Source organism: Rhinopithecus roxellana, chromosome 7, assembly GCF_007565055.1.
Source record: "Rhinopithecus roxellana isolate Shanxi Qingling chromosome 7, ASM756505v1, whole genome shotgun sequence".
Taxonomy (NCBI): domain Eukaryota; kingdom Metazoa; phylum Chordata; class Mammalia; order Primates; family Cercopithecidae; genus Rhinopithecus; species Rhinopithecus roxellana.
The window spans coordinates 9,517,081-9,535,883 of record NC_044555.1 but is presented as its reverse complement, the minus strand read 5'-3'; the positions used below and the strand labels follow the sequence as shown (position 1 = coordinate 9,535,883).

At 39.1% G+C, this 18,803-nt stretch overlaps 1 long non-coding RNA gene across 3 annotated transcripts in view; it reads left to right on the top strand.

The window, feature by feature from the left end:
* Positions 1–18,803, top strand: part of LOC115898742 — an 84,100-nt gene that overhangs the window by 61,436 nt on the left and 3,861 nt on the right. For all 3 annotated transcript variants that reach the window (XR_004058431.1, XR_004058430.1, XR_004058429.1), the window contains one exon: positions 14,257–14,361. This is a non-coding gene — a long non-coding RNA (uncharacterized LOC115898742). The remainder of the gene's footprint in view (positions 1–14,256; positions 14,362–18,803) is intronic.

The following is an 18,803-nucleotide window of genomic DNA, read 5'->3' as shown; positions in this document are numbered from 1 at the left end:
TTGTCAAATGTCCCTTCTTCCATTTTGATATATCTTTCTTTCAAATATGACTTCATTAAAGAGCTGCTTAAGGGCTGTTTGATGCATCATATGTCTTGTTTAAACACCATTTTGTTTTTTATCAGGATCCTTTAAAATTATTTTGGGAAAATTTTGCTTTTGAAAAATGCCTTTCTTAAACCAGCTCTTAGAATGTGTGTGCATCTCATTTATTAAGCACCTGTTATGAATGAGGGACAAAGTTCAAACTTCTAAACTGTAACCCATAGTTATAAATGTATTTTACAGTCATGTCCTAGTACACACGCGTGCGTGCGCACGCACACACACACACACACACACAACTGGAACAAAAGTTTGGAAAATAATTTTATTGTGTCAAAGAACAATCAAGAGATATTAATAGAAACCAGAAAGTAATTTGAACACAGAAAGTTATTATAAGGAATTAACAACTATAACAAAAGACTGGAGTAGTGGGAGACTGACTGATAGGGGGATAAAGATAATTCCAAAGAATACAGGAATGGGGGATCTGGCAAGGTGGTGGAATATGAATTGCTCCGGTCTGCAGCTCCCAGCGAAACCAATGCAGAAGGCAGGTAATTTCTGCATTTCCAACTGACGTACCCTGTTCATCTCATTGGGACTGGTTAGGCAGTGGGTGCAGCCCATGGAGGGCGAGCAGAAGCAGGGTAGGGTGTCACCTCACCTGGGAAGTGAAAGGGGCCAGGGACCTCCCTTCTCCAGCCAAGGGAAGCCATGAGGGACTGTGCTATCTGGCCCAGATACTACACTTCTCCCACAGTTTTTGCAATCCACAGACCAGGAGATTCCTTCATGTGCCTACACCACCAGGGCCCTGGGTTTCAAGCACAAAATGGGACGGCTGTTTGGGCAGCGATAGAGCTAGCTGCAGGTTTTTTTTTTTTTTTTTTTTTTTTTTTTTTTTTTCCCTACCCCAGTGGTGCCTGGAACCCCAGCAAGATAGAATTGTTCACTCCCCTGAAAAGGGGGCTGAAGCCAGGGAGCTAAGCGGTCTCACTCAGCAGGTCCCATTCCCACAGAGCCCAGCAAGCTAAGAACCACTGGCTTGAAATTCTCCCTGTCAGCAGAGCAGTCTGAAGTCCACCTGGGATGATTGAGCATGGTGGGGGAGGGGTGTCCACCATTACTGAGACTTGAGTAGGTGGCTTTCCCCTGACCCTGCTAAGGACTGGGCGGAACTAAACACAGTGAGGCAAAGCAACTGTGGCCAGACTGCCTCATTAGATTCCTATTGACTGGGCAGGACATCTCTGAAAGAAAGGCAGCAACCCCAGTCAGGGGCTTATAAATAACACTCCCATCTCCCTGGTACAGAGCTCCTGGGGGAAGAGGTGACTGTGAGTGTAGCTTCAGCGGACTTAAATGTTCCTTCCTGCCAGTTCTGAAGAGAGCAGCGGATCTTGACAAAGGGCGTTCTCCCACCACAGTGCTGGAGCTCTGCTAAGGGACAGACTGCCTTCTCAAGTGGGTCCCTGACCTCTATGCCTCCTGACTGGTAGAAACCTCCCAGTGGGTTGACAGATACCTCATACGGGAGAGCTCTGGCTGGTACCAAGCCAGTGACACGCTGGGACAAAGCTTCCAGAGGAAGGAGTAGGCAGCAATCTTTGCTGTTCTGCAAAGCTTCCAGAGGAAGGAATAGAAAGCAATCTTTGCTGTTCTGCAGCCTCTGCTGGTGATATCCAGGCAAATAGGATCTGGTGTGGCCCTCCAGCATACTACAACAGACCTGCAGAAGAGGTTCCTGACTGTTGGAAGAAAAACTAACCAACAGAAAGCAATAATTTCATCATCAACAAAAAGAACCACCCCCCACACACACACACACAGAAACCCCATCCAAAGGTCATTAGCCTCAAAGATCAAAGGTAGATAAATCCATGAAGATGAGGAAAAACCAGTTCAAAAATGCTGAAAATTCCAAAAACCAGAAAGCCTCATCTCCTCCAAATCATTGCAACTCATCTCCAGCAAGGGCACAAACTGGACAGAGAATGAGTTTGACAAATTGACAGAAGTAGGCTTCAGAAAGTCAGTAATAACAAACTCCTCTGAGCAAAAGGTGGATGTTTTAACCCAATGCAAGGAAGCCAAGAACCTTCACAAACGGTTACAGGAAATGTTAACTAGAATAACCAATTTAGAAAAGAACATAAATGACCTGATGAAGCTGAAAAACACAGTACAAGAACTTCGTGAAGGATACACAAGTATCAATAGCCGAATGCATCAAGTGGAAGAAAGGATATCAGAGGTTGAAATCAGCTTAATGAAATAATGCATGAAGACAAGATTAGAGAAAAAAAGAATGAAAAGGAACGAACAAAGCCTCCAAGAAATATGGGACTATGTGGAAAGACCAAACCTACGATTGATTGGGGTCACTGAAAGTGATGGGGAGAATGGAACCAAGTCATTAAATGCACTTTGGGATATTATTTAGGAGAACTTCCACAACCTAGCAAGACAGGCCAACATTCAAATTCAGGAAATACAGAGAACACCACTAAGATACTCATCCAGAAGAGCTGATTGCCCCAATTAAAAGACACAAGAGTGGCGAGTTGGATAAAGAGTCAAGACCCATCAGTGTGCTGTATTCAGGAGACCCATTTCACATGCAAAGACACACATAGGCTCAAAATAAAGCGATGGAGGAATATTTACCAAGTAAAGGTAAAGCAAAAAAGGAAAAAAGGAAAAGAAAAAAAGCAGGGCTTGCAATCCTAGTCTTTGATAAAACAGACTAAACCAACAAAGATAAAAAAAAGACAAGGACATTACATGATGGTAAAGGGATCAATGCAACAAGAAGAGCTAACTATCCTAAATATATATGCACCCAATAGAGGAACACCCAGATTCATAAAACATAAAACAAGTTCATAGCGTCCTACAAAGAGACTTAGACTCCCACACAATAATAATGGGAGACTATAACACCCCACTGTCAACATTAGATCAACAAGACAGAAAATTAACGAGGCTATTCAGGAATTGAACTCAGCTCTGGACCAAGCAGACCTAATAGACATCTACAGAACTCTCCACCCCAAATCAACAGAGTATACATTCTTCTCAGAACCTTATAGCACTTACTCTAAAATCGACCACATAATTGAAGTAAAACACTCCTCAGCAAATTCAAAAGAATGGAAATTATAACAAACAGTATCTCAGACCACAGAGCAATCAAATTAGGACTCGGGATTAAGAAACTCACTCAAAATGGCACATCTACATGGAAACTGAATGACCTGCTTCTGAATGACTACTGGGTACATAATGAAACTAAGGCAGAAATAAAGATGTTATTTGAAACCAATGAGAACAAAGATACAATATACTAGAATTTCTGGGATACAGCCAAAGCAGTGTTTAGAGGGAAATTTATAGCACCAAATGCCCATATCAGAAAGCGAGAAAAATCTAAAATCAACACCCTAACATCACATTAAAATAAGTAGAGAAGCAAGAGCAAACAAATTCAAAGGCTAGCAGAAGACAATAAATAACTAAGATCAGAGCAGAACTGAAGGAGATAGAGACAAGAAAACTCATTCAAAAAAAAAAAAATGAATCCAGCAGCTGGTTTTCTGAAAAGACTAACAAAATAGACCACTAGCTAGACTAATAAAGAAGAAAAGAGAGAAGAATCAAATAGACACAATAAAAAATGATAAATGGGACATCACCACTGATCACACAGAAATACAAACTACCATCAGAGAATACTATAAACACCTCTATGCAAATAAATTAGAAAATCTAGAAGAAATGGATGAATTCCTGGACACATACACCCTCCCACGACTAAACCAAAAAGAAGTCGAATCCCTGAATAGACCAATAACAAGTTCTGGAATTGAGGCAGTAATTAGCACCCTACCAACCAAAAAAGCCAGGACCAGATGGATGTACAGCCTAATTCTTCCAGAAGTACTAATAGGAACTCTTACTGTTCCTTCTAATACTATTCCAAACAATAGAAAAAGAGGGACTTCTCCCTAACTCATTTTATGAGGCCAGCATCATCCTGATTCCAAAACTTGGCAGAGACACAACAAGAAAAGAAAGCTTTAGGCCAATATCCCTGATGAACATTGAGGCAAATATCTTAAATAAAATACTGGGAAACTGAACCCAACAGCACATCAAAAAGATTATTCACCATGATCAAGTTAGCTTCATCCCTGGGATGCAAGGCTGGTTCAACATATGCAAATCAATAAATGTAATCCATCACATAAACAGAACCAATGAGAAAAACTACATGATAATAGGTGCAAAAAAGGCCTTTGATAAAATTCAACACAACTTTATGCTAAAAACTCTCCATAAACTAGGTATTGATGGTACATATCTCAAAATAATAAGAGCTGTTTATGACAAACCCATAGCCAATATCATACCAAATGGACAAAAGCTGGAAGCATTCCCTTTGAAAACTGGCACAAGACAAGGATACCCTCTCCCCCCACTCCTATTCATCATAGTATTGGAAGTTCTGGCCAGAGCAATCAGGCAAGAGAAAGAAATAAAGGGTATTCAAAAATGAGGTGAGGAAGTCAAATTGTCTCTGTTTGAAGATGACATGATTGTATATTTTAAAAAGCCTATCATCTTAGCCCAAATACTCCTTAAGCTGTTAAGCAACTTCAGCAAAGTCTCAGGATACAAAAATCAATGTGCAAAAATAACAAGCATTTCTATACACTAATAATAGACAAACAGAAAGCTAAATCATGAGTGAACTCCCATTCACAATTGCTACAAAGAGAATAAAATACCTAGGAATACAACTTACAAGGCACGTGAAGGACCTCTTCAAGGAGAACTAAAACCACTTATCAAGGAAATAAGAGAGGACACAAACAAATGGAAAAACATTCCATTTTCATGGATAGGAAGAATCAGTATCATGAAATTGGCCATACTATCTAAAGTATTTGTAGATTCAATGCTATTCCCATCAAGCTACCATTTACTTTCTTCACAGAAAAAAACTACTTTAAATTTCATATGGATCCAAAAAAGAGCCTCTATAGCCAAGAAAATCCTAATCAAAAAGAACAAAGCTGGAGGTATCATGCTACCTGACTTCAAACTATACTAAAGGCTACAGTAACCAATATAGCATAATACTGGTACCAAAACAGATATATAGACCAATGGAACAGAACAGAGGACTCAGAAATAACACCCCATGTCTACAACCATCCGATTTTTGACAAACCTGACAAAAACAAGCAATGGGGAACGATTTTCTATTTAATAAATGGTGCTGGGAAAACTGACTAGCCATATGCAGAAAACAGAAACTGTACCCCTTCCTTACACCTTATGCAAAAATTAATGCAAGGTGGCTTATAGACTTAAAACGTAAACCCAAGAAACCCCTAGAAGAAAACCTAGGCAATACCATTCAGGACATAGGCTTGGGCAAAGACTTCATGACTAAAACACCAAAAGCAACTACAACAAAAGCCAAAATTGACAAATGGGATCTAATTAAACTAAAGAGCTTCTGCTCAGCAAAAGAAACTGTCGTCAGAGTAAACAGACAAGCTACACAATGGGAGAAAATTTTGGCAATCTAACCATCTGCAAAAGTCTGATATCCAAAATCTACAGTGAACTCAAACAAATTTACAAGAAAAAAATCAAACCCATCAAAAAGTGGGTGAAGGATATGAACATACACTTGTCAAAAGAAGACATTTATGTGGCCAGAAAACATATGAAAAAAGCTCATTATCACTGGTCATTAGAGAAATGCAAATAAATCTAAAAGGAGATACCATCTCATGCCATTTAGGATGGTGATCATTAAGTCTGGAAACAACAGGTGCTGGGGAGGATGTAGAGAAATAGGAAATGTACACTGTTGGTGGGAGTGTAAGTTAGTTCAACCATTGGGGAAAACAGTATGGTGAGTCCTTGGGGATCTAGAACCAGAAATACCATTTGACCCAGCAATCCCATTACTGGGTATGTACCCAAAGGATTATAAATCACTCTACTATAAAGACACATGGACACGTATATTTATTGCAGCAGTTTGTACAATAGGAAAGAGTTGGAGCCAACCCAAATGCCCATCAATGATACACTGGATAAAGAAAATGTGGGGGACGGAGCAAGATGGTCGAATAGGAACAGCTCCAGTCTCCAACTCCCAGCGCGAAGGACACAGAAGACCGGTGATTTCTGCATTTTCAACTGAGGTACTGGGATCATCTCACTATGGAGTGCCGGACAATCGGTGCTGGTCAGCTGCTGCAGCCCGACCAGCGAGAGCTGAAGCAGGGCGAGGCATTGCCTCACCTGGGAAGCGCAAGGGGGAAGGGAATCCCTTTTCCTAGCCAGGGGAACTGAGACACACAACACCTGGAAAATCGGGTAATTCCCACCCCAATACTGTGCTTTAAGCAAACGGGCACACCAGGAGATTATACCCACACCTGGCCAGGAGGGTCCCACGGCCACGGAGCCTCCCTCATTGCTAGCACAGCAGTCTGAGATCTAACTCCAAGGCAGCAGCGAGGCTGGGAGAGGGGCACCCGCCATTGTTGAGGCTTAAGTAGGTAAACAAAGCCGCTGGGAAGCTCGAACTGGGTGGAGCTCACAGCAGCTCAAGGAAACCTGCCTGTCTCTGTAGACTCCACCTGGGGACAGGGCACAGCTAAACAACAACAGGGGAAGCAGCAGAGGCCTGTGCAGACCCGAACGACTCTGTCTGACAGCTTTGAAGAGAGCAGTGGATCTCCCAACATGGAGGTTGAGATCTAAGAACGGACAGACTGCCTGCTCAAGTGGGTCCCTGACCCCTGAGTAGCCTAACTGGTAGACATCTCCCACTAGGGGCAGTCTGACACCCCACACCTGACAGGGTGGAGTACACCCCTGAGAGGAAGATTCCAAAGTAAGAATCAGACAGGTACACTCACTGTTCAGCAATATTCTATCTTCTGCAACCTCTGCTGCTGATACCCAGGCAAACAGGGTCTGGAGTGGACCTCAAGCAATCTCCAACAGACCTACAGCTGAGGGTCCTGACTATTCGAAGGAAAATTATCAAACAGGAAGAACACCTATACCAAAACCCCATCAGTACGTCACCATCATCAAAGACCAGAGGCAGATAAAACCAGAAAGATGGGGAAGAAGCAGGGCAGAAAAGCTGGAAATTCAAAAAATAAGAGCGCATCTCCCCCTGCAAAGGAGCACAGCTCATCGCCACCAATGGATCAAACGTGGTCAGAGAATGACTTTGACGAGATGAGAGAAGAAGTCTTCAGTCCATCAAACTTATCAGAGCTAAAGGAGGAATTACGTACCCAGCCCAAAGAAACTAAAAATCTTGAAAAAAGAGTGGAAGAATTGATAGCTAGAATAATTAATGCAGAGAAGGTCATAAATGAAATGACAGAGATGAAAACCATGACATGATAAATACATGACAAATGCACAAGCTTCAGTAACCGACTCAATCAACTGGAAGAAAGAGTATCAGCGATTGAGGATCAAATGAATGAAATGAAGCGAGAAGAGAAACCTAAAGAAAAAAGAAGAAAAAGAAATGAACAAAGCCTGCAAGAAGTATGGGATTATGTAAAAAGACCAAATCTACGTCTGATTGGGGTGCCTGAAAGTGAGGGGGAAAATGGAACCAAGTTGGAAAACACTCTTCAGGATATCATCCAGGAGAACTTCCCCAACCTAGTAGGGCAGGCCAACATTCAAATTCAGGAAATACAGAGAATACCACAAAGATATTCCTCGAGAAGAGCAACTCCAAGACACATAATTGCCAGATTCACCAAAGTTGAAATGAAGGAAAAAATCTTAAGGGCAGCCAGAGAGAAAGGTCGGGTTACCCACAAAGGGAAGCCCATCAGACTAACAGCAGACCTCTCAGCAAAAGCTCTACAAGCCAGAAGAGAGTGGGGGCCAATATTCAACGTTCTTAAAGAAAAGAATTTTAAACCCAGAATTTCATATCCAGCCAAACTAAGTTTCATAAGTGAAGGAGAAATAAAATCCGTTACAGATAAGCAAATGCTTACAGATTTTGTCACCACCAGGACTGCTTTACAAGAGACCATGAAGGAAGCCCTAAACATGGAAAGGAACAACCGGTACCAGCCATTGCAAAAACATGCCAAAATGTAAAGACCATTGAGGCCAGGAAGAAACTGCATCAACTAACGAGCAAAATAACCAGTTAATATCATAATGGCAGGATCAAGTTCACACATAACCATATTATCCTTAAATGTTAATGGACTAAATGCTCCAATTAAAAGATACAGACTGGCAAACTGGATAAAGAGTCAAGACCCATCAGTCTGCTCTATTCAGGAGACCCATCTCACATGCAGAGACATACATAGGCTCAAAATAAAGGGATGGAGGAAGATCTACCAAGCAAATGGAGAACAAAAAAAAAGCAGGGGTTGCAATCCTAGTCTCTGATAAAATAGACTTTAAACCATCAAAGATCAAAAGAGACAAAGAACGCCATTACATAATGATAAAGGGATCAATTCAACAGGAAGAGCTAACTCTCCTAAATATATATGCACCCAATACAAGAGCACCCAAATTCATAAAGCAAGTCCTTAGAGAATTACAAAGAGACTTAGACTCCCATACCATAATAATGGGAGAATTCAACACTCCACTGTCAACATTGGACAGGTCAACGAGACACAAAGTTAACAAGGATATCCAGGAATTGAACTCATCTCTGCACCAAGCGGACCTAATAGACATCTATAGAACTCTCCACCCCAAATCAACAGAATATACATTCTTCTCAGCACCACATGGCACTTATTCCAAAATTGACCACATAATTGGAAGTAAAGCACTCCTCAGCAAATGTGAAAGAACAGAAATTATAACAAACTGTCTCTCAGACCACAGTGCAATCAAACTGGAACTCAGGAATAAGAAACTCAATCAAAACAGCTCAACTACATGGAAACTGAACAACCTGCTCCTGAATGACTACTGGGTACACAACCAAATGAAGGCAGAAATAAAGATGTTCTTTGAAGCCAATGAGAACAAAGATACAACATACCAGAATCTCTGGGACACATTTAAAGCAGTGTGTAGAGGGAAATTTATAGCACTAAATGCCCACAAGAGAAAGCTGGAAAGATCTAAAATTGACACTCCAACATCACAATTAAAAGAACTGGAGTAGCAAGAGCAGACACATTCAAAAGGTAGCAGAAGGCAAGAAATAACTAAGATCAGAGCAGAACTGAGGGAGATAGAGACACAAAAAACCCTCCAAAAAATCAGTGAATCCAGAAGTTGGTTTTTTGAAAAGATCAACAAAATTGACAGACCGCTAGCAAGACTAATAAAGAAGAGAAGATAGAGGAATCAAATAGACGCAATAAAAAATGGTAAAGGGGATATCACCACGGACCCCACAGAAATACAAGCTACCATCAGAGAACGCTATAAACACCTCTACGCAAATCAACTAGAAAATCTAGAAGAAATGGATAATTTCCTGGACACTTACACTCTCCCAAGACTAAACTAGGAAGAAGTTGAATCCCTGAATAGACCAATAGCAGGCTCTGAAATTGAGGCAATAATTAATAGCCTACCAACCAAAAAAAGTCCAGGACCAGATGGATTCACAGCTGAATTCTACCAGAGGTACAAGGAGGAGCTGGTACCATTCCTTCTGAAACTATTCCAATCAATTGAAAAAGAGGGAATCCTCCCTAACTCATTTTATGAGGCCAACATCATCCTGATACCAAAGCCAGACAGAGATACAACAAAAAAAGAGAATTTTAGACCAATATCCCTGAGGAACATCGATGCAAAAATCCTCAATAAAATACTGGCAAACTGGATTCAGCAGCACATCAAAAACCTTATCCACCATGATCAAGTGGGCTTCATCCCTGGCATGCAAGGCTGGTTCAACATTCCCAAATCAATAAACATAATCCAGCATATAAACAGAACCAAAGACAAGAACCACATGATTATCTCAATAGATGCAGAAAAGGCTTTTGCCAAAATTCAACAGCCCTTCATGCTAAAAACGCTCAATAAATTGGTATTGATGGAATGTACCTCAAAATAGTAACAGCTATTTATGACAAACCCACATCCAATATCATACTGAATGGGCAAAAACTGGAAAAATTCCCTTTGAAAACTGGCACAAGATAGGGATGCCCTCTCTCACCACTCCTATTCAACATAGTGTTGGAAGTTCTGGCTAGGGCAATCAGGCAAGAGAAAGAAATCAAGGGTATCCAGTTAGGAAAAGAAGTCAAATTGTCCCTGTTTGCAGATGACATGATTGTATATTTAGAAAACCCCATTGTCTCAGCCCAAAATCTCCTTAAGCTGATAAGCAACTTCAGCAAAGTCTCAGGATACAAAATTAATGTGCAAAAATCACAAGCATTCTTATACACCAGTAACAGACAAACAGAGAGCCAAATCATGAATGAACTTCCATTCACAATTGCTTCAAAGAGAATAAAATACCTAGGAATCCAACTTACAAGGGATGTGAAGGACCTCTTCAAGGAGAACTACAAACCACTGCTCAGTGAAAGAAAAGAGGACACAAACAAATGGAAGAACATACCATGCTCATGGATAGGAAGAATCGATATTGTGAAAATGGCCATACTGCCCAAGGTTATTTATAGATTCAATGCCATCCCCATCAAGCTACCAATGACTTTCTTCACAGAATTGGAAAAAAACTGCTTTAAAGTTCATATGGAAGCAAAAAAGAGCCCACATTGCCAAGACAATCCTAAGTCAAAGAACAAAGCTGGAGGCATCACGCTACCTGTTTTCAAACTATACTGCAAGGCTACAGTAACCAAAACAGCATGGTACTGGTACCAAAACACAGCTATAGACCAATGGAACAGAACAGAGTCCTCAGAAATAATACCACACATCTACATCCATCTGATCTTTTAGAAACCTGAGAGAAACAAGAAATGGGGAAAGGAATACCTATTTAATAAATGGTGCTTGGAAAATTGGCTAGCCAGAAGTAGAAACCTGAAACTGGATCATTTCCTTACTCCTTATACAAAAGTTAATTCAAGATGGATTAGAGACTTAAATATTAGACCTAATACCACAAAATCCCTAGAAGAAAACCTAGGTAGTACCATTCAGGACATAGGCATGGGTTAGGACTTCATGTCTAAAACACCAAAAGCAACGGCAGCAAAGGCCAAAATTGACAAATGGGATCTAATTAAACTAAAGATCTTCTGCCCAGCAAAAGAAACTACCATCAGAGTGAACAGGCAACATACAGAATGGGAGAAAATTTTTGCAATCTACTCATCTGACAAAGGGCTAATATCCACAATCTACAAAGAACTCAAACAAATTTACAAGACAAAAACAACCCCATCAAAAAGTGGGCAAAGGATATGAACAGACATTTCTCAAAAGAAGACATTCATACAGCCAACAGACACATGAAAAAATGCTCATCATCACTGGCCATCAGAGAAATGTAAGTCAAAACCACAATGAGATACCATCTCACACCAGTTAGAATCCAATCATTAAAAAGTCAGGAAACAACAGGTGCTGGAGAGGATGTGGAGAAATAGGAACACTTTTACACTGTTGGTGGGATTGTAAACTAGTTCTACCATTATGGAAAACAGTATGGCAATTCCTCAAGGATCTAGATCTAGATGTACCATATGACCCAGCCATCCCACTACTGGGTATATACCCAAAGGATTAGAAATCATGCTGCTATAAAGACACATGCACACGTATGTTTATTGCGGCACTATTCACAATAGCAAAGACTTGGAATCAACCCAAATGTCCATCTGTGACAGACTGGATTAAGAAAATGTGGCACATATACACCATGGAATATTATGCAGCCATAAAAAAGGATGAGTTTGCATCCTTTGTAGGGACATGGATGCAGCTGGAAACCATCATTCTTAGCAAACTATCACAAGAACAGAAAACCAAACATCGCATGTTCTCACTCATAGGTGGGAACTGAACAATGAGATCACTTGGACTTGGGAAGGGGAACATCACACAACGGGGCCTATCGTGGGGAGGGGGGAGGGGTGAGCGATTGCATTGGGAGTTATACCTGATATAAATGATGAATTGATGGGTGCTGACGAGTTGATGGGTGCAGCCCACCAGCATGGCACAAATATACATATGTAACAAACCTGCACGTTATGCACATGTACCCTAGAACTTAAGGTATAATAAAAAAATAAATAAAAAAAAAAAAAAAGAAAAGGTGGCACATATACACCATGGAATACCATGCAGCCATAAAAAAGAATGAGTTCATGTCCTTTGCAGGGACACAGATGAAGCTGGAAACCGTCATCCTCAGCAAACTAACACTGGAACAGAAAACCAAACACCACAAATTTTTACTCATAGGTGGGAGTTGAACAATGAGGACACATGGACACTGGGAGGGGAACATCTGACACCGGGTCCTGTCAGGTGGTGGGGGACAAGAGGAGGGAGGGAATTAGGACAAATACCTAGTGCATGTGGGGCTTGAAACCTAAATTACTGTTTGATAGGTGCAGCAAACCACCATGGCACATGTAAATCTATGTAACCCACCTGCACATTCAGCAGATGTATCCCGGAACTCAAAGTTAAATTTAAAAAAAGAATACAGGAATAGCCGACATAGGGAGCAGTTACTACTCTTAATGCTGGGATAGAGTGCCCAGTGAAGGAATAAACCTAGAAGACCGCCTTTCCCTTGGCCCAGGACTGAGATCTAGACCTTGTTGGAAAGGTCATGGTCATGACTCACTGTTTGGTAGAGAAATTAGCTGAGATGCTACACTGAAATGACTCACAGAGAATCTGGGGAAATTTGTTTACTGAAATCCTATGGGGAATTATTTATGAAGAGGTACCCTGCCTTGGAACCTACTTCAGAGGTGCCTGAGGAGGTAGTGGGGGTAGCCATTCATGTGGAGGTGTCATGCAAGCAGCATTTTTTTTTTTGGACACTGCTTGGGTGGTGATAGGGAAGCATTTTATGGGAAGAAGCCACACTGATGGCACTGTATGCCTAAAGGGTTGCCAGAGAGAAATTTCCCATGGGGTGATGCTGCACATTGCTGTTCACCATTTACTGGATGAGTCTGCTGAGAAGGGCTTTTGGAACTGAAGGCAGTAAATTGATAACTGGAATTTTATTCTTATTACGTGCAGTGCTCTCTGATATCTTTTATTCTGTTTTATTTTTTAAAACAATGCTAGTGTGACACACTTAATTGCTTTAATTGGTTGTGGCCTATAGTTTAGAAAATAATGAAGTAAAATATATAGAGAGATATAAGCAATGGTTCTTGACTTTGGGGAGCATTAAAACCCAATATTCCAAGAGAATATTTACATAAAGAAATGAAATGGAAGGTAATATAGATCAAGGGTTGCACAAATGCTATGGTCTCATGGGCATCCACTAATCATTAATAGCTTTGAAAGGTATAAATTAGATAAGTAGATAAGTTGGTAGATATAGTAACGAATTAGATAAGTAGAGAGGAGTGTGGAGGGCATTGTGCTTGGACTTAAGCAAGTGTATGAATTGCCATTACAGAATTGTAAATATGGACATGACTTGGTCAGACTAGCATTTCATTTATTTGTTTTAACTTACCTTTTATGTATATTGCTCTGTGGGTAGTTTAGAGGGTGAATTTGAAGAAGACAACATCAGAGGAAGGGAGATTGTATAGGAGGTGTTATAGTTCTTAAAGGAGATGAATGCTTAAAATTGAGTATAGGTAATAGTGATAGAGAGGGAAAAAAGACTAAGAATAATATGGGTAAAGCCATTTCATATTTGTTCTTGTTTTAATAAGAAGAAAAGGAAGGAGGTAGTTAAGAGTCCCAAGTTTTTGGTTGCAGAGACAGGAGAGATAATGAGGAAAGAACACATGGGAAGGACCAAGTAAGACAGGAAGATGATACATTCAGTGTAGTGAATAATAGTAATTATAATTTAAGCTAACATGAACTGAGCACTTACCACACTGCAGTCAGTGTCTTAAGCAATATATATGTATTAATTAATTTGATACTCATAAGAATCCTATAAGGTAGGTACAATTATTAGTATTCCAATTTTCATATAAGATTATGTAACTTTTCCAGGGTCACACAGCACAAGTTGAAGCCGAGATTCAAACTCAGTCTGGTTCCAGAGCCTGTGAAGTGCCTATGGAAGACATTCACGTGGAGATGGATACTCAAATGAATGTAGGTTGAGATTGGAGATGTAGATATGGAAGCCATTAGTAAGTTGGTTGATAGTTTAAAAAAGAAGAGGTGAATGAGATCACCTGGGAAGTATATTAAAGAGTGCAAAAGTTAGGAGGAGGCCAGATTAGGAAGGACCTTGACTGACAAACTTTGCATGTTTAGCTCTTGAAAGTGGAGTGCTGCTAGAACTTTTTAACTTAAAAGGAGATGAGGCAGGGATGTGCAAATATGGCTGTAAATGTAGGCAAAAGCTTTGTGAGGCAGAGAATAAAAGGAAAAAGACCAATTAGTGGGTTTTGGTCATCAGTTATGAGACAATAAAGACCTAGGTCAGTGTTAACAAAGAGGCTACAGAAAAAAGGGGTTTCTAGTCATCAGGTGGGCAGCATTTGAGTACAGTCATGTATCACTTTACTGTAGGGATTCTTTCTGAGAAATGAATTGTTAGGCAATTTTGTCATTATGCAAATATCATAGAGTATACTTACACAAACCTAGATGGTATACCTTGATATGGTTTAGCTCTGTGTCCCCACCTAAATCTCACCTTGAATTGTAGTCCCATATCCCCATGTGTCATGGGATGGACCCGGTGCTCAGAGGTAATTTAATCATGGGAGCAGTTACCCTCATGCTATTCTCCTGATATTGAGTGAGTTCTCACGAGATCTGATGGTTTTATAAGGGGCTTCCCCCCTACTGCTCGGCACTTTTCCCTTTTGCTGCCATGTGAAGGACACGTTTGCTTCCCCTTCCACCATGATTGTAAATTTCCTGAGGCCTCCCCAGCCCTGCGAAACTGTGAGTCAAACCTCTTTCCTAGTCTCGAGCAGATCTTTGTAGCAGCATTAGAATGGACTAATACAAGTCTATTATACAACCAGACTATATGGTATAGCCTCATGTTCCTAGGCTACAAACTTCTCCAGCTGTTACTATAGTAAATACTGCAGGCAATTGTGACCCAAAGACAAGTGTTTATGTATCTAAACATAGAAAGTGGAGAGTAAAAATATGGTGTAAAAGATTAAAAATGGTACACCTGTGTTTGACACTTACAGTGAATGGAGCTTGTAGAACTGGAAGTTGCTCTGGGTACATCAGTGAGTGGTGATTGAGTGTGAAAACCTAGGACATTGCTATACATACTGTAGACTTTATAAATACTGTATGCTTAGGCTACAGAAAATTTATTTTTAATTTTTTATTTAATAATAAACCTTCGCTTACTATAACTTTTAACTTTGTGAATTTTAAAAAGGTTTTAACTTTTAAATTTATTTATAATAACACTTAGCTTAAAATACAAACACATTGTATAGCTATACAATAGGTATATATATATCCTTATTCTATAAGCTTTTCAATTTTAATTTAATTTCATTTCTTTTAACTTTGAAAACTTTTTGTCAAAAGTAAGACACACACACATTAGTGTAGGCCAACACAGGACCAGGATCATCAATATCATTCTCTTCTACTTCCACAACTTGTGCCACTAGAAGATCTTCAGGGTCGATAACATGCATGAAGCTGTCACCTACTATGATAACAATGCCTTCTGGAATACCTCCTGGAGGGCCTGCCTGAGGCTGTTTTACAGTTAACTTAAAAAAAAAAAAAAAAAAAAAAAAAAAAAAAACTAAGTAGAAAGTGTACACTCTAAAATAACAATAAAAAGTATGGTGAAGTAAATACATAAACCAGTAACATAGTTGTTTATTATCATTGTCAAGTATTATTTACTGTATATAATTGCATATGCTCTCTGTTTGTGTGACTGGCAGCATAGTATGTTTGTTTACACCAGCATCACCACAAACATATGAGTAATGCCTTATGCTACAATGTCATAATGGTTGCAGAGTCATTAGGTGATGGGAATTTTTCAGCTCTATTATAATCTTATGGGACCACCAACATATATGTGATCCATTGTTGACCAAAACATCGTTATGTGATGCTGAGTGGACATATCTTCAAGGTTTTCTGGGTTTGCCTCAGCTTTTGCCTGAAACGTCTAGTTTCACCATGGTGCCAGTACTTCAGGGTTAATTCAGGTACTAGTACAATTCAACACAAACTACCTCCTTCATTATATTCCTAGAGTACATAATGACTAAAATATTCTTATTAGCCACCAGATTATTGTTGCCTTCATCATTATATTTTACTTTGGGAACAGCTTTACTGAGATATAATTTATACATCATACAATGCACCTGCTTAAAGTGTACAATTTGGTGGCTTTTAATGTTTTCAAAGTTATGATTCCATTATGACAATTCATGTTAGAACATTTTCATTACCCCAAAAAGAAGTCCTGCATCTCTTAGCCATCATCCCCTAATCAACGCATTTCTTCCAGCCCAAGGCAACCACTAATCTACTTTCTGTTTTAACAGATTTGTCTATTCTGAGCATTTCATCTAAATGTAATCATAACATTTGTGGTATTTTGTGACTAGTTTATTCCACTTCATATGTTTTCCAGATCTATGCATGTGGTAGCCTGTATCAGTAGTTCATTCATTTTAATGCCCAAACACTATTCCATTTATAGATGTATTACATGTAGTTTATTGATTCACTAGTTAATGAACATTTGGGTTGTTTCTGTCTTTTGGCTGTTATGAATAATGCTGCTATGAACATTTTTGTACAAGTCTTTTTGTTGACATACGATTTCAGTTCTCGTGAGTATGCACCCAGGGAGTGGAATTGCTGGGTCATGTGCTAACTTTATATTTGATTTACTGAGAAACTGTCAGATTATTTTGCAAAGCAGATGCGCCATTTTATATTCCCTCCAGCAAATGTATAAGGGTTCTAATTTCTCCACATCTTCGTCAACACTTGTTATTATCATTTTGTTAATAGCCATCCTAGTGGGCATTAAGTGTATCTCAAGGTTTTGGTTTGCATTTCTCTAATGAGTAATGATGCTGAGCATCTTTACCTGTGCTTATTGGACTACTTTGTATTTTAGCCCATCTGACAGGTGTGCAGTGATATCTCATTTGTGTTTTTAATTTGCATTTCCTTAGTGGCTAGTGATGTTGATCATCTTTTTATGTGCCTGTTTGCCATCTGTATATCCCCTTTGCTAAAATGTATTTTCATGCCTTTTGCTTACTTTCTAATTTGATTTATTTTTACTCTTGAGTTTTGAGAGCACTTTCTAGATACTGGTCTTTTATTGGATGTGCAGTTAAATATTTTCTTCTAACCTGTAGTTTGTCTTTCATCTTCTTAACAGGGTATTTCATGGAACAAAAACTTTATATTTGATAAAATTCAGTCTATCAATTTTTCCTTTATGAATTGTGCTTTTGGTGTCAAGTCTAAAAATTCTGCCTAGCCGTAGATCCTATGTATTTTCTTCTGCTTTTTGTTTGCTAAAAGTTTTATAGTTTGTTGTATTATATTTAAGTCTTTGATCCATTTTGAGTAACTTTGGTAAAAGACATGAGAATCAGATAGAGGTTTATTACCTATGGATGCAGAATTGCTCCAGCATTCCATTTTTGAAAAGGCAACTTGAATTTGCACCTCTGTCAAATATTAGGCATATTTATGTGAGTCTGTTTCTCTTCCATTAGCCTGTCTATTCCAGCATTAATTCCACACAATCTTGATTACTGTGACTATATAACTGTTCAAATCAGGAAGAATGTTTCTTTCCACTTTCTTTTCAAAGTTTTTTTTAACTGTTTTAGTTTCTTTATCTTTCCATATACATTTTAGAATAATCTTGTCTATATCTACCAAATATCTTGCTAGGGTTTTTGTAGGAATTGTCTTAAGTCTGTATATTTATTTAGGGAAAATTGACATATTTCTATTTTAAGTATTACAATCCATGCATTCATACCTCTGCATCTATTTAGATCTTCCCTAATACTTTTTCATCAGCATTGTGTAGTTTTCAGCATACAGATCTTCTCTATATTTTGTTATATTTATACCTAAGTATTTCAGCCTTTTGACCAAATGTAAATTATAAATGGTATTGTATTTTTAATTTTGTTGTTCACATGGTCATTGCTAATATTTACAGATACACTTGATTTTATGTTGATCTTGTATCCCGAGACCTTGCTGAATTCACTTATTAGTTCTGGGAGTGTTTTGTGGGTGCCTTGGGATTTTCTACATAGACAAGTATATCAGCTACTAATAGGGATACTATTATCTCTTCCTTTCCAATTTTATATTGTTATATATAACAATATATACTGTTATAGATAACTATATATACTGTTATATCCTTATCTTGCCTTATTGCAGTGTCTGGAATTACTAGAACTATGTCGATTAGGAGTAGTAAGAGCATACATCCTTGCCTTGTTCCCACTTGTAGGGAGAAAACATTCAGCTTTTCACCATCAAGTATAATGCTAGCTGTAGGCATTTTGTAGATGTTCTTTATCCAGTTG